Source organism: Pseudophryne corroboree, chromosome 2 (genome assembly GCF_028390025.1).
Source record: "Pseudophryne corroboree isolate aPseCor3 chromosome 2, aPseCor3.hap2, whole genome shotgun sequence".
Lineage (NCBI taxonomy): Eukaryota > Metazoa > Chordata > Amphibia > Anura > Myobatrachidae > Pseudophryne > Pseudophryne corroboree.
Window position 1 is genome coordinate 259,796,661 of NC_086445.1, and position 17,066 is coordinate 259,813,726.

Consider the following 17,066-nt stretch of genomic DNA (forward strand, 5'->3'; position numbering starts at 1 on the left):
TAACGCCTACTGCTGCTGGTGTTGCTGCTGGGAGTCGATGGTCATCCCAGAGGGGAAGTCGTAAGACCACTTTTACTACTTCCACCAAGCAATTGACTGTCCAACAGTCCTTTGCGAGGAAGATGAAATATCACAGCAGTCATCCTACTGCAAAGCGGATAACTGAGGCCTTGACATCCTGGGTGGTGAGAAACGTGGTTCCGGTATCCATCATTACTGCAGAGCCAACTAGAGACTTGTTGGAGGTACTGTGTCCCCGGTACCAAATACCATCTAGGTTCCATTTCTCTAGGCAGGCGATACCGAAAATGTACACAGACCTCAGAAAAAGAGTCACCAGTGTCCTAAAAAATGCAGCTGTACCCAATGTCCACTTAACCACGGACATGTGGACAAGTGGAGCAGGGCAGGGTCAGGACTATATGACTGTGACAGCCCACTGGGTAGATGTATGGACTCCCGCCGCAAGAACAGCAGCGGCGGCACCAGTAGCAGCATCTCGCAAACGCCAACTCTTTCCTAGGCAGGCTACGTTTTGTATCACCGGTTTCCAGAATACGCACACAGCTGAAAACCTCTTACGGCAACTGAGGAAGATCATCGCGGAATGGCTTACCCCAATTGGACTCTCCTGTGGATTTGTGGCATCGGACAACGCCAGCAATATTGTGTGTGCATTAAATCTGGGCCAATTCCAGCACGTCCCATGTTTTGCACATACCTTGAATTTGGTGGTGCAGAATTTTTTTAAAAACGACAGGGGCGTGCAAGAGATGCTGTCGGTGGCCAGAAGAATTGCGGGACACTTTCGGCGTACAGGCACCACGTACAGAAAACTGGAGCACCACCAAAAACTACTGAACCTGCCCTGCCATCATCTGAAGCAAGAAGTGGTAACGAGGTGGAATTCAACCCTGTATATGCTTCAGAGGTTGGAGGAGCAGCAAAAGGCCATTCAAGCCTATACAATTGAGCACGATATAGGAGGTGGGATGCACCTGTCTCAAGCGCAGTGGAGAATGATTTCAACGTTGTGCAAGGTTCTGATGCCCTTTGAACTTGCCACACGTGAAGTCAGTTCAGACACTGCCAGCCTGAGTCAGGTCATTCCCCTCATCAGGCTTTTGCAGAAGAAGCTGGAGACATTGAAGGAGGAGCTAACACGGAGCGATTCCGCTAGGCATGTGGGACTTGTGGATGGAGCCCTTAATTCGCTTAGCAAGGATTCACGGGTGGTCAATCTGTTGAAATCAGAGCACTACATTTTGGCCACCGTGCTCGATCCTAGATTTAAAGCCTACCTTGGATCTCTCTTTCCGGCAGACACAAGTCTGCTGGGGTTCAAACACCTGCTGGTGAGTAAATTGTCAAGTCAAGCGGAACGCGACCTGTCAACAACATCTCCTCCTTCACATTCTCCCGCAACTGGGGGTGCGAGGAAAAGGCTCAGAATTCCGAGCCCACCCGCTGGCGGTGATGCAGGGCAGTCTGGAGCGACTGCTGATGCTGACATCTGGTCCGGACTGAAGGACCTGACAACGATTACGGACATGTCGTCTACTGTCACTGCATATGATTCTCTCCCCATTGAAAGAATGGTGGAGGATTATATGAGTGACCGCATCCAAGTAGGCACGTCACACAGTCCGTACTTATACTGGCAGGAAAAAGAGGCAATTTGGAGGCCCTTGCACAAACTGGCTTTATTCTACCTAAGTTGCCCTCCCACAAGTGTGTACTCCGAAAGAGTGTTTAGTGCCGCCGCTCACCTTGTCAGCAATCGGCGTACGAGGTTACATCCAGAAAATGTGGAGAAGATGATGTTCATTAAAATGAATTATAATCAATTCCTCCGTGGAGACATTGACCAGCAGCAATTGCCTCCACAAAGTACACAGGGAGCTGAGATGGTGGATTCCAGTGGGGACGAATTGATAATCTGTGAGGAGGGGGATGTACACGGTGATATATCGGAGGATGATGATGAGGTGGACATCTTGCCTCTGTAGAGCCAGTTTGTGCAAGGAGAGATTAATTGCTTCTTTTTTGGTGGGGGTCCAAACCAACCCGTCATATCAGTCACAGTCGTGTGGCAGACCCTGTCACTGAAATGATGGGTTGGTTAAAGTGTGCATGTCCTGTTTATACAACATAAGGGTGGGTGGGAGGGCCCAAGGACAATTCCATCTTGCACCTCTTTTTTCTTTTCTTTTTCTTTGCGTCATGTGCTGTTTGGGGAGGGTTTTTTGGAAGGGACATCCTGCGTGACACTGCAGTGCCACTCCTAGATGGGCCTGGTGTTTGTGTCGGCCACTAGGGTCGCTTATCTTACTCACACAGCTACCTCATTGCGCCTCTTTTTTTCTTTGCGTCATGTGCTGTTTGGGGAGGGTTTTTTGGAAGGGACATCCTGCGTGACACTGCAGTGACACTCCTAGATGGGCCCGGTGTTTGTGTCGGCCACTAGGGTCGCTTATCTTACTCACACAGCTACCTCATTGCGCCTCTTTTTTTCTTTGCGTCATGTGCTGTTTGGGGAGGGTTTTTTGGAAGGGACATCCTGCGTGACACTGCAGTGCCACTCCTAGATGGGCCCGGTGTTTGTGTCGGCCACTAGGGTCGCTAATCTTACTCACACAGCGACCTCGGTGCAAATTTTAGGACTAAAAATAATATTGTGAGGTGTGAGGTATTCAGAATAGACTGAAAATGAGTGGAAATTATGATTTTTGAGGTTAATAATACTTTGGGATCAAAATGACCGCCAAATTCTATGATTTAAGCTGTTTTTTAGGTTTTTTGGAAAAAAACACCCGAATCCAAAACACACCCGAATCCGACAAAAATAATTCGGTGAGGTTTTGCCAAAACGCGGTCGAACCCAAAACACGGCCGCGGAACCGAACCCAAAACCAAAACACAAAACCCGAAAAATTTCCGGCGCTCATCTCTAAGCTCCAGTATATTTATGTGGAGAGAAGTCTCCAGACTTGACCACACTCCCTGGAAATTTTTTCCTTGTGTGACTGCTCCCCAGCCTCTCAGGCTGGCATCCGTGGTCACCAGGACCCAGTCCTGAATGCCGAATCTGCGGCCCTCTAGAAGATGAGCACTCTGCAACCTCCACAGAAGAGACACCCTTGTCCTTGGGGACAGGGTTATCCGCTGATGCATCTGAAGCTGCGATCCGGACCATTTTTCCAGCAGATCCCACTGAAAAGTCTTGCGTGAAATCTGCCGAATGGAATCGCTTCGTAAGAAGCCACCATTTTTCCCAGGACCCTTGTGCAATGATGCACTGACACTTTTCCTAGTTTTAGGAGGTTCCTGTGTCGTCGGGATCAGCTGCGATTTTGGAATATTTAGAATCCACCCGTGCTGTTGTAGCAGTACCCGAGATAGTGCTACTCCGACCTCCAACTGTTCCCTGGACTTTGCCCTTATCAGGAGATCGTCCAAGTAAGGGATAATTAAGACGTCTTTTCTTCGAAGAAGAATCATCATTTCGGCCATTACCTTGGTAAAGACCCGGGGTGCCGTGGACAATCCAAACGGCAGCGTCTGAAACTGATAGTGACAGTTCAGTACCACGAACCTGAGGTACCCTATGAGAAGGGCAAATTGGGACATGGAGGTAAGTATCCTTGATGTCCAGGGACACCATATAGTCCCGTCTTCAAGGTTCGCTATCACTGCTCTGAGTGACTCCATCTTGATTTGAACCTTTGTATGTATTTAGAATAGGTCTCACCGAGCCGTCTGGCTTCGGTACCACAAATAGTGTGGAATAATACCCCTTTCCTTGTTGTAGGTGGGGTACTTTCATTATCACCTGCTGGGAATATAGCTTGTGAATTGCTTCCAATACTGCCACCCTGTCGGAGGGAGACGTTGGTAAAGCAGACTTCAGGAACCTGCGAGGAGGAGACGTCTCGAATTCCAATCTGTACCCCTGAGATACTACCTGTAGGATCCAGGGGTCCACTTGCGAGTGAGCCCACTGCGCGCTGAAACTCTTGAGACGACCCCCCACCGCACCTGAGTCCGCTTGTAAGGCCCCAGCGTCATGCTGAGGACTTGGCAGAAGCGGTGGAGAGCTTCTGTTCCTGGGAAGGGCTGCCTGCTGCAGTATTTTTCCCTTTCCTCTACCCCTGGGCAGATATGACTGGCCTTTTGCCCGCTTGCCCTTATGGGGACGAAAGGACTGAGGCTGAAAAGACGGTGTCTTTTTCTGCTGAGAGGTGACTTGGGGTAAAAAGGTGGATTTTCCAGCTGTTGCCGTGGCCACCAGGTCCGATAGACCGACCTCAAATAACTCCTCCCCTTTATACAGCAATACTTCCATGTGCCGTTTGGAATCCGCATCACCTGACCACTGTCGTGTCCATAAACATCTTCTGGCAGAAATGGACATCGCACTTACTCTTGATGCCAGAGTGCAAATATCCCTCTGTGCATCTCGCATATATAGAAAATAGAAATGCATCCTTTAAATGCTCTATAGTCAATAAAATACTGTCCCTGTCAAGGGTATCAATATTTTCAGTCAGGGAATCCGACCAAGCCACCCCAGAGCTGCACATCCAGGCTGAGGCGATCGCTGGTCGCAGTATAACACCAGTATGTGTGTATATACTTTTTAGGATATTTTCCAGCCTCCTATCAGCTGGCTCCTTGAGGGCGGCCGTATCTGGAGACGGTAACGCCACTTGTTTTGATAAGTGTGTGAATGCCTTATCCACCCTAGGGGGTGTTTCCCAACGCGCCCTAACTTCTGGCGGGAAAGGGTATAACGCCAATAATTTCTTAGATATTAGCAATTTTTAATTCATCTGATTCAGGAAAAACTACAGGTAGTTTTTCCACACCCCACATAATACCCTTTTTTGTGGTACTTGTAGAATCAGAAATATGTAACACCTCCTTCATTGCCCTTATCATGTAACGTGTGGCCCTACTGGAAAATACGTCTGTTTCTTCACCGTCGACACTGGAGTCAGTGTCCGTGTCTGTGTCTGTGTCGACCGACTGAGGTAATGGGCGTTTTAAAGCCCCTGACGGTGTTTGAGACGCCTGGACAGGTACTAATTGGTTTGCCGGCCGTCTCATGTCGTCAACCGACCTTGCAGCGTGTTGACATTATCACGTAATTCCATAAATAAGCCATCCATTCCGGTGTCGACTCCCTAGGGGGTGACATCACCATTACAGGCAATTGCTCCGCCTCCACACCAACATCGTCCTCATACATGTCGACACACACGTACCGACACACAGCACACACACAGGGAATGCTCTGATAGAGGACAGGACCCCACTAGCCCTTTGGGGAGACAGAGGGAGAGTTTGCCAGCACACACCAAAACGCTATAATTATACAGGGACAACCTTATAATAAGTGTTTTCCCTTATAGCATCTTAATATATTATAATATCGCCACACAAAATGCCCCCCCCTCTCTGTTTTAACCCTGTTTCTGTAGTGCAGTGCAGGGGAGAGCCTGGGAGCCTTCCTAGCAGCGGAGCTGTGTAGGAAAATGGCGCTGTGTGCTGAGGAGAATAGGCCCCGCCCCCTTTTCGGCGGGCTTCTTCTCCCGGTTTTTCTGACAACCTAGCAGGGGTTAAATACATCCATATAGCCCCAGAGGCTATATGTGATGTATTTTTAGCCAGCATAGGTACTTTCATTGCTGCCCAGGGCGCCCCCCCCAGCGCCCTGCACCCTCAGTGACCGTTGGTGTGAAGTGTGCTGAGAGCAATGGCGCACAGCTGCCGTGCTGTGCGCTACCTTAAGAAGACTGGGAAGTCTTCAGCCGCCGATTTCTGGACCTCTTCTCTCTTCAGCATCTGCAAGGGGGTCGGCGGCGCGGCTCCGGTGACCCATCCAGGCTGTACCTGTGATCGTCCCTCTGGAGCTAGTGTCCAGTAGCCTAAGAAGCCAATCCATCCTGCACGCAGGTGAGTTCACTTCTTCTCCCCTAAGTCCCTCGTTGCAGTGAGCCTGTTGCCAGCAGGACTCACTGAAAATAAAAAACCTAACAAAACTTTTACTCTAAGCAGCTCTTTAGGAGAGCCACCTAGATTGCACCCTTCTCGGCCGGGCACAAAAACCTAACTGAGGCTTGGAGGAGGGTCATAGGGGGAGGAGCCAGTGCACACCACCTGATCCTAAAGCTTTTACTTTTGTGCCCTGTCTCCTGCGGAGCCGCTATTCCCCATGGTCCTTACGGAGTCCCCAGCATCCACTTAGGACGTCAGAGAAAATGGGGTTAAACCAAACTCAGCAGGAGCATCTGAATGTCCAGATATTTTTGGCCCTAGACATTACCTTTCAGCAGATTTGAACAATGGACACACTACAATAATTAACAATAGCATTAACATCAACTGCTTATGTTTAATCCTATTCCTAAAAATGTGAAAATGTAATAGATTTCTTTATCAAAATCAGAAATCTTATGTGTTAAGCAGGGGTGTAGTATGGTATGCCGGCGCTCGGGCTCCCGGCGACCAGCATACCGGCGCCGGGTGCCCGACCGCCGGCATACCGACAGCGTGGCAAGCGCAAAGGAGCCCCTTGCGGGCTCGCTGTGCTCGCCACGCTACGGGCACGGTGGCGCGAGACGCACGCCACACTATTTTATTCTCCATCCAGGGCATACTTGCCTACCTGACCCTTTCCATGAGGGAGAAAATGCTCTGTTCCTGGACTTTCCTGGTAATGTATGATTGCCATCACCTGTGGTGAGCTAGTTAATTGATAAGAAAGGTGTTTCACCACAGGTGATGGCAATCATACATTACCAGGAAAGTCCAGGAACAGAGCATTTTCTCCCTCATGGAAAGGGTCAGGTAGGCAAGTATGCTCCAGAGGGGTCGTGGACCCCCACGAGGGAGAATAGTTGTCGGTATGCCGGGTGTTGGGATTCCGGCGCCGGTATACTGTGCGCCGGGATCCCGACATTCGGCATACAGAAGACCACCCGTTAAGCAGCATACCTAGATCTGCATGGACACGAGCCTACAGCTAATACAATCCGATAATATCAGTGTGGAAACTGAAATCTTGTCGGGTTTTTTTGCCAGTGACGTCCCGATTTAAATAATTATTTATGAAACCTTTATTGTAAAGCCAAGCTTGTGGATTTCTAAGAAATATGTAATGATTCAACCCAGTGGCATAGAGAAAAGTTGAGTCATGTGGACATATTTAGCATTTGTTGGACTTAACATGTGCATTTTGAGCATTTCTCTTTGTACACTGTACACTTACATTTAAATAACTTGTAAACCTGCATTTTGTTCATGTGCAAATATCCACTGTTATTCTAGATGTAACCATGGATTTAAAATGACAACAATGTTGGCTCTAGAACTGTCACAGGAGTGGTCATGCAATATTACTACATTACGTTACTCATACTGTAGGTGATTTTGCTGCATATGTCACCCTATTAAATAAGCAGAAAGCCATTAATCCAACCTGTTTCCACATATGGGATCATTGAACAGTGCACTGCCAGTCGCAAATACAGTAATCTACCATTAGTAGCATAGCCTGAGTAAGCAAGTACAATGCACAGCTCATTCACATACCAATTATTTAATGGGTTTGAAATTTGACTGAAATTGGTTAGGTGCCTTTAACTTGTTGGCGGCGGTACAGCTGTGTTCTTTGGCCAGTTATAAATTTGAGGTCAACTGCTGTGGACAAATTCACGGTGTGCAGATAGTAAAATGGTGTCTGACCAATCTCAAATGGCAATGTTTTATAGTATATTCATTTTTTCATTCAAACAGCTAATATTATTGTGGTTAATTTTTAAGTTCGAATTTGCTGTTCGCATGGAAAAGCATTGCAAATACACTATCTTATGTAGACATTTAAACTCAAGAAAACTTGGACACGGGCAAGTGACACTATTTACATTGCTTGAAATAAGTTTGAACTTTTAATCTTTTTAATAATCATCAAAGCTTTAGGCTTGTGCTTTACTCTATTATCTCTCACCTCTCGTCTTAAGGACAGAGAATGAGAATTTGGTGGAGGGAGACAAAGCAATCAGATCATCTAAATTATTTTTGCTCAGTTTTTACTACAGAAGGAGAGGGGAAGAGGCCACAGTTAATTTGCAAGGACATTCATAAAAATTGATGAAAGTACATTTACAGTGGAGAAGGTCCTAACAGAAGTCTCAAAACTGTAAGTGGATAAATCAATGGGGCTAGATGGGATATACATCCAAGGATACTAAAAAAAAAAGCTTAAAGGGGTTCTGTTAACACCATAAACAGAATGATTCAATCATACACTAGCTACAGGTACAATTTCAGAGAACTGGAAAAGAGCAAATTTAGTACCACTACACCAAAGTGGAAGCAAGGAAGAAGCAAGTAACTACAGACCAGTGAGCCTTACGTCAGTAGTAGGGAGAGTAATGAAAACACTATTAAAAAAAGTGTTATGGAATTTCTTAAATCAAACAACTTACAGGATGTCAGGAATCGACTTACCAGGCTGGCATCCGTCCGCCGCTGCGGACTCCGTCCTGGCTCCCTGCGGTCATCTGTCGCCTATGCCCCTGCCATGGGACGTCATCAGGGGCCTGGGAGCACTCCTGGGACGGCGGGCATGTGGCGCGCCGCGTCCCTGCTGGGCCGCAGCGTGGGCGCCGCCATGACAGTCTGTAAACAGCCAGTATACTGCGGCCAATCCGGTGCTTGGCCGCACCCACTTTCCTTCACTCATCCAATCCCTGTGTACCATGGGGTACATAAGAGACTGCAGGATCAGTCTGCAGGCATCCTGGACTTTGTGTCTCTCCAGCGACCCATGTGAAAGGATCTGTTCCTGTTCCTCCTGTGTTCCTGGTTCTCTGCTTAAGAACTTGTACTCCTGGTTACTCTGCACAGCTCCGTGGAACTTCAAGGCCCAGCAATACCTGCAACCTGCAAATAAGGCTTCACACTCATCACCACCTTGTGTGCTTCAGCCTGCAGTTGAAGACTGACTCCAGGTGTGTTTCATTCCTCCACCTGTGATACAGCTTGCTGCTGCCAGTGCCTCATCACCTGCACTGTGAAGTCAGACTCCTGCCTCTGCTCAGGTTTGCCATTCTACACCTTGCTGCCTAAGTTTCCTGTTTTAAAACCTGCACTGGTTTCCAAACCAGAACCATTTCACAAACACTTGTTCTTCTGTTTATATATTACCGGATATTATTTTCTCAAGTCATCTGTCATCCATTGCCATAGACTTTCAGTTATCATACTGAGTGATTGACTTTATTCATCTGTTATTATTGTTTCTGCTACCATTCTGTGTTATATCATCTGCCAAATAAAATACCATTGCGCTCATGCGCAGGAACGTTATCCAGCCTCCTCGTTTTCTCCCATCTACCTCCACTGACCCACTAGCGCCCCCTCCGGGGACACAGCCCAAACACAATCTGACAGTAAGTCCAGGATCGATGGACTCGGATGGTGGACGGAGTGTGGGGTCAGAGGCCTTGCAAAATCTGGTCTCCCGTCTGGATGGTCAAGAGGTTGCGCAGCAGCAGATGCTTCAATTCCTGCAAGGGATGTCCTCCCGATTAGATACACTACAGCAATCCCTGCCTAGTGTACTCTCTCCTACTGTTCCTGTTACTCCAGCACCTGCCAGTGCTGTGAGTTCTTCTATGCCGGCTGCATCAGCTCCAGTGTCACGTCTGCATCTGCCCGTGCCGAGCAAGTATGATGGCAGTCCTAAGTTATGTCGCGGGTTTCTCAATCAATGTGAAATACAGTTTGAGTTATTGCCACATAATTTCCCCACGCCAAGATCCAAGGTTGCCTACATCATCTCCTTACTCTCTGGATCTGCTCTGAGTTGGGTGTCTCCTCTGTGGGAGTGTGCTGACCCTCTGATTAACAACTACACAGACTTCGTGTCAACCTTCAGACGGATCTTTGACGAGCCTGGTCGTGCGACATCAGCTTCGGCAGACCTGATCCAACTTCGTCAAGGTACCCGAAGCATGGGACAATATGTCATCCAGTTCCAGACGTTGGCTGCAGAGGTTCAGTGGAACAACCAAGCTCTGGTAGCAGCTTTCTGGCACGGACTCTCGGATCAGATCAAGGATGAACTGGCGACCCGTGACATTCCTGTTCAACTGTCTGATTTGATCTCCCTGTGCATTAAGTTGGACTCTCGCATCCGCGAACGCAATAATGAACGCGCTCGGAGTGAGCCACGCAGATCAAGGTTCATACCTTCTGTACAGTTCCAGTCTCCCTCTTCTGACGAGCCTATGCAGATAAATAGGTCCCGCCTAACTCCTGAAGAGCGGGCAAGAAGAATACGTGAGAGACTCTGCCTATACTGTGCTGCTGCGGGCCATCAGATTAACTCCTGCACGGTGCGTTCGGGAAACGCCAGATCCTGACTTGTAAGGGAGGAGTCAAGTTAGGATCTTTCAGTCAAGCTCCTTCTCAACAAGACCTCATCCTTCCAGTGATGCTAGAGACTCCAGTTGGGCTCCAGTCTGCGTCAGCATTAGTGGACTGCGGTGCTGCAGGAAACTTTATCACCCAAGCTGCGGTAAATAAATTTTGCCTATCTACCTGTGAACTTTCTTGTCCAGTTTACATTACTGCTGTGGATGGTAGTCGAATCTCCAAGGGGAACATTTCTCATCAAACTGTTCCAGTGGTTCTGGGAGTTGGATTTCTCCATTCTGAACTGATCAAGTTCCTGGTCATCCCTCAAGCCACCCAGGAGATTGTCTTGGGCATGCCCTGGCTCCAGCTACATAATCCACAGTTTGACTGGTCAACGTTGCAGCTTACCTCATGGGGTTCACATTGTCATCAATCCTGCTTAGCCCAAGTGTGTCCCATTAAGTCTACCGAAGTAAAGACACAGTCAAGTCTCCCAGCAGCTTATCAAGACTTCTCAGACGTCTTCTGTGAAAAGGCTGCTGATATCCTGCCGCCCCATAGGGAATGGGATTGTCCCATCGATCTCCTTCCTGGCAAGAAGCCACCTAGGGGGCGCACCTACCCGTTGTCTGTTCCTGAAACTGAGGCGATGAGTAATTACATCAGAGAGAATCTTCAGAAGGGATTCATCCGTCCGTCATCATCTCCCGCTGGTGCAGGTTTCTTCTTTGTTAAAAAGAAGGATGGAGGACTGCGTCCATGCATTGACTATCGGGGTCTCAATGACATTACTATCAAGAATAGTTATCCATTACCACTCATTACCGAATTATTTGACAGAGTTAAAGGAGCCCGCATCTTCACCAAGTTAGATCTCCGCGGTGCCTATAATCTCATCAGAATCCGGAGTGGTGACGAGTGGAAGACAGCTTTCAACACTCGAGATGGCCATTATGAATACCTGGTAATGCCATTTGGGTTGAGTAATGCTCCAGCAGTGTTCCAACACTTTGTGAACGAAATCTTTCGTGATGTCCTGTATAAGTACCTCGTTGTTTACTTAGATGATATCCTTATCTTCTCCCAAGACCTTCCATCTCATCGTCTACAAGTTTGTGAAGTTCTCCGACGTCTTCGTGAGAACCGGCTCTACGGGAAACTATCTAAATGCACCTTTGAAGTTCCCTCTATACCCTTCCTGGGTTATATAATTTCCGGATCGGATCTTCAGATGGACCCGGCAAAATTGGAAGCTATTGCCAATTGGTCCATTTCAAACTCTCTCAAGTCTATCCAGCGATTCCTGGGTTTCGCCAACTACTATAGAAAATTTATTCGAGGATTCTCCACTCTCATCGCTCCTATTACCAACCTGACTCGGAAAGGGGCAGACCATTCCAACTGGTCAGAAGAAGCCTTGGCAGCCTTCCAGAAGATCAAGCTAGCCTTTATGTCTGCTCCAGTGCTGTCTCAGCCAGATGTCAACAGACCATTCGAGTTGGAGGTAGATGCCTCTACAGTTGGGGTTGGAGCTGTTCTCTCCCAGAAGGGATCCGATGGGAAAGTCCACCCTTGTGGATTTTATTCTCGAAAGTTTCTTCCTGCAGAAGCTAACTACTCCGTGGGAGATCAAGAACTACTGGCGATCAAGCTGGCTCTCGAGGAATGGAGATATCTCCTAGAAGGGGCCAAACATCCGTTTAATATCTACACGGATCATAAAAACCTGCTATATTTAAAGGCAGCTCAGTGCCTTAACCCTCGCCAGTCCAGGTGGGCTATGTTTTTCTCACGTTTTAATTTCAAGCTTCATTTCCGCCCAGGTTCGCAGAATGTGAAAGCCGACGCGTTATCCCGATCCATGGAATCTGAAGAAGGAACATCTGACTCAGTGCCACATTCCATCCTGAGTCCCGTGGTTTTCGCTGCATCTCAAGTCTCCCCAGCTCCTCCTCCTGGTAAGACTTTTGTTTCCCCAGATCTCCGTCCCAAGTTGCTATCTTGGGCCCATCAATCCAAGTTCACTGGTCATCCTGGGGTCCTGAAGACCTTCAAGTTCCTTTCTGCTACATATTGGTGGCCAAAGATGAAAATGGACATCCAGGATTTCGTGGCATCCTGTCCTAAATGTGTGCAGCACAAGACTCCTCGTCAGTCTTCAGCAGGTCAGTTACAACCACTGTCTATCCCTAGTCGTCCCTGGTCACACCTGTCCATGGATTTTATCACCGACCTTCCTCCTTCTCAAGGACATAATACCATTTGGGTTGTAGTGGACAGATTCACCAAGATGGCTCATTTTGTTCCTCTCCAGGGTCTCCCTTCTGCCCCAAAACTTGCCCAAATCTTCCTACGGGAGATTTTCCGCTTACATGGTTTACCCTCTGATATAATATCTGACCGGGGGGTACAGTTTGTAGCGAGGTTTTGGAGGGCCCTCTGTTCTGCCATGCAGGTCAAACTGAAGTTTTCATCTTCATACCATCCTCAGACGAATGGGCAGACAGAGAGGGTCAATCAAGAACTTGAGACTTTTTTAAGATTATATGTTTCATCTTCCCAGGATGACTGGTTCGATCTGCTCCCATGGGCCGAGTTTGCCCACAACTTTCGATACCATACTGCCACTGAAACGACACCATTCTTTGCAGTATATGGGCAACATCCCCGTGTACCTGATTTCCAAGAACTCCCTCATGTGGATGTTCCTGCTGCCACTACTGCTCTGACTCAGTTTTCATCTATTTGGAGAAAAATTCACGTTTCCCTCAAAAAGGCCTCCAGTCGGTACAAGGTCTTTGCCGACCGCAAGAGACGTGCGGTTCCCCATTTGAAACCTGGGGACAAGGTTTGGCTATCAACCCGTAACCTCCGTCTCAGGGTCCCATCCATGAAGTTTGCACCACGCTTCATTGGTCCTTACCCTGTCGAAAGAGTCATCAACCCAGTGGCCTATAAATTAAAGTTACCATCTTCCCTTCGTATACCTAACGCTTTTCATATTTCTCTCCTCAGACCTCTAGTCCTAAACCGCTTTCAGAATACTCTTCCAGTAGGTCCCAAGGTTCGAACTCAGCGGGGCGTGGAATTCGAGATCAACAAAATTCTGGACTCCCGTTGTCGGTATGGACGTCTCCAGTACCTGGTCGATTGGTCCGGTTATGGCCCAGAGGAGAGAAGTTGGGTGAATTCGTCCGATGTCCATGCTCCTAGGTTGGTCCGTGTCTTCCACAGCACTCATCCCTCCAAACCACGTGGGTGTTCGGTGTCCACCCCTAAAGGAGGGGGTACTGTCAGGAATCGACTTACCAGGCTGGCATCCGTCCGCCGCTGCGGACTCCGTCCTGGCTCCCTGCGGTCATCTGTCGCCTATGCCCCTGCCATGGGACGTCATCAGGGGCCTGGGAGCACTCCTGGGACGGCGGGCATGTGGCGCGCCGCGTCCCTGCTGGGCCGCAGCGTGGGCGCCGCCATGACAGTCTGTAAACAGCCAGTATACTGCGGCCAATCCGGTGCTTGGCCGCACCCACTTTCCTTCACTCATCCAATCCCTGTGTACCATGGGGTACATAAGAGACTGCAGGATCAGTCTGCAGGCATCCTGGACTTTGTGTCTCTCCAGCGACCCATGTGAAAGGATCTGTTCCTGTTCCTCCTGTGTTCCTGGTTCTCTGCTTAAGAACTTGTACTCCTGGTTACTCTGCACAGCTCCGTGGAACTTCAAGGCCCAGCAATACCTGCAACCTGCAAATAAGGCTTCACACTCATCACCACCTTGTGTGCTTCAGCCTGCAGTTGAAGACTGACTCCAGGTGTGTTTCATTCCTCCACCTGTGATACAGCTTGCTGCTGCCAGTGCCTCATCACCTGCACTGTGAAGTCAGACTCCTGCCTCTGCTCAGGTTTGCCATTCTACACCTTGCTGCCTAAGTTTCCTGTTTTAAAACCTGCACTGGTTTCCAAACCAGAACCATTTCACAAACACTTGTTCTTCTGTTTATATATTACCGGATATTATTTTCTCAAGTCATCTGTCATCCATTGCCATAGACTTTCAGTTATCATACTGAGTGATTGACTTTATTCATCTGTTATTATTGTTTCTGCTACCATTCTGTGTTATATCATCTGCCAAATAAAATACCATTGCGCTCATGCGCAGGAACGTTATCCAGCCTCCTCGTTTTCTCCCATCTACCTCCACTGACCCACTAGCGCCCCCTCCGGGGACACAGCCCAAACACAATCTGACACAGGATCCCAAACAGCATGGATTTATTAGGGGGAGATCATGCCAAACAAATATTATTGACTTTTTTGACTCTGTAACTAAAATAATAGGTCAAGGGGGAGCTGTAGATGTAGCATATGTAGACTTTACTAAAGCATTTGACACTGTCCCACATCGCAGATTGCTAAATAAACTCAAAAACGTGAGATTGTATTATAAAATAGTTCACTGAATAAGAACCTGGTTGCAGGACAGGAAACAGACAGTTGTAGTAAATGGAGTACATTCTATGGAGGAAAATTTTACCAGTGGAGTACCCCAAGGATCTGTACTTGGACCAGTGCGATTTAATATCTTTGTTGGTGACATTGCAAATGGTATAGAAGGGAAAGTCTGCCTTTTTGCAGCTGACACAAAGATATGCTACAGGGTAGACACACCAGGAAGGGTAAAACAAATGACTGATGATCTACAATAGGTAGACTTAGTGAATAGTCAAGAACATGGCAACTACAGTTTAATGCTAAAAAATGCAAGATTATCCACGTGGGTCTCAAAAACCCAAACTACTGAGGAGGAAAGGGCTTTAGGAGACACTATTTAAAGTGACTTAAAAGCAGGGAAACAATGCAACAAAGCAATGAGAAAGCTAAGTCAGATGATTGGTTGCATATTGAGAGGAATCGGTAGCAGGAAGAAAGAAGTAATAATGCCACTGTATAGGTCATTGGTATGGCCTCATCTGTAATACTGTGTCCAGTTCTGGAGACCATATCTCCAAAAGTATATAAATACTGACAGAGTGTACAGAGTAGGGCAACTAAAATAGTACATGCCCTACATCACAAACTTTCCCGGAAAGACTAAAAGATCTACCAGGTATAGTGTGGAGCAAAGAAGGGAAATGATAGAAACTTTCAAATATATCAAGGGTTTTAACAAAGTACAAGAGGGAAACATTCTTCAAAGGAATAGAAGTATTAGAACTGAAGACATACACTGAAACTGGAGGGAGGAAGGTTCAAGGGAAATTTTAAGAAAAAGGAAAGGACAGTGGATAAGTGTAATAGCCTCCTGTCAGAGGTGGTAGAGGAGAAGACCAGCAGCTTAAAAGTCCACTATTCTATGTGCCCCAGGAGTGGTCAACTAGGGCTGCTGGAACGTTACATGGGACACAGAATCCCATTGTGACAGAGTAAAATAGTGAGCACTTGTACCTGTATAGTTGGATATCCTTCTGTCTGGGTAATAAATTATACTGCTTGCATACCAAAATCCCAACTCAAGCCATGTTCTGTTGTGCTTACCCTTTTCATACCACAGGATGGACCCGAGTTATTCACTGGTCGACCCATTTAGTGCATCATCTAAAGTGGATACTTGGAGATGACATCATCTCCAATCATTCCTGAGCTATCAATCAGATAATTTTGGGCATGACTAGGGAGGACAATCCCGGGCCTTTTTTCAATCCCAGAAATCAGGACTGAAAAATTATCAGTCCCGGGATTCCCAGGGCACCCAGGATTGGGTGCTGTGTTTAAATTTACAATTTTCAATGTGTCTCCCGCCCAGCCCAGACATTTTACCATCCTCTGGACAGGCAGGGTGGAGGATCCACTTGCTGTGGGCGGAGAAGTCCGGGCAGCTGGCATCAGGCTGTGCAGCGTGACCTCTGACATCACGTCACGCTGCGCAGTGTGCACAGCCGTGGGCAGGGGGAGCAGGGCAGCATCTGAGCCTGCTAAAGAGGCTCAACGTTGCCCGGCATTAAAAAAAAAAAAAGAGAGAGCTGGCTAATCTTGAAATCCCTGTGATTGGAAGGTCCAATCCTGAGATTGAATCCCGGCAAATTTTAGGCCTAAATCCCGGCATCCCACCGATCCAGGAATTGGCCACCATAGGTATCACTCCCATCAACTGACCCAAGTCTTGCCTTTCACACTGCAGCTGAGCTAAATTGGTATGGGAATAACCCTGGTCTTGACCAGGGTCGAGATACTGGGATACACAACCCAGGTTTACCTTTTCATGCCAAGACAGGACCTGGTCCGGGGTCTTGGTTTAAAAGGTTTAAAAATTATTTATAAATCCAGTTTAAGCTATTGGTGCAGTATTAAGGTTACTATTTCTTGTTTCTTCACTTGTTCTTTCGCCTCCAGGTTTTTTCTTGTAGCTACAGATTTTGCAGGTGTAGTAGGCCCATATGGCCTTTCTCTGAACCTTCTGAGGCTCTGCCAGGAAGAAGGGCAGATTAAACGCTTGCACCTGAGAAAGTTGTGAAAGATCCCAGGCTAAAGAGACCCCAGTTCTACAGTAAAAGCATTTGGAAAACCCATTACCCTTTTAAAAAGCTGCCTGTTATACTTGAATAACAATGTGAAATTATTTCCTCCCCCTTCCCACA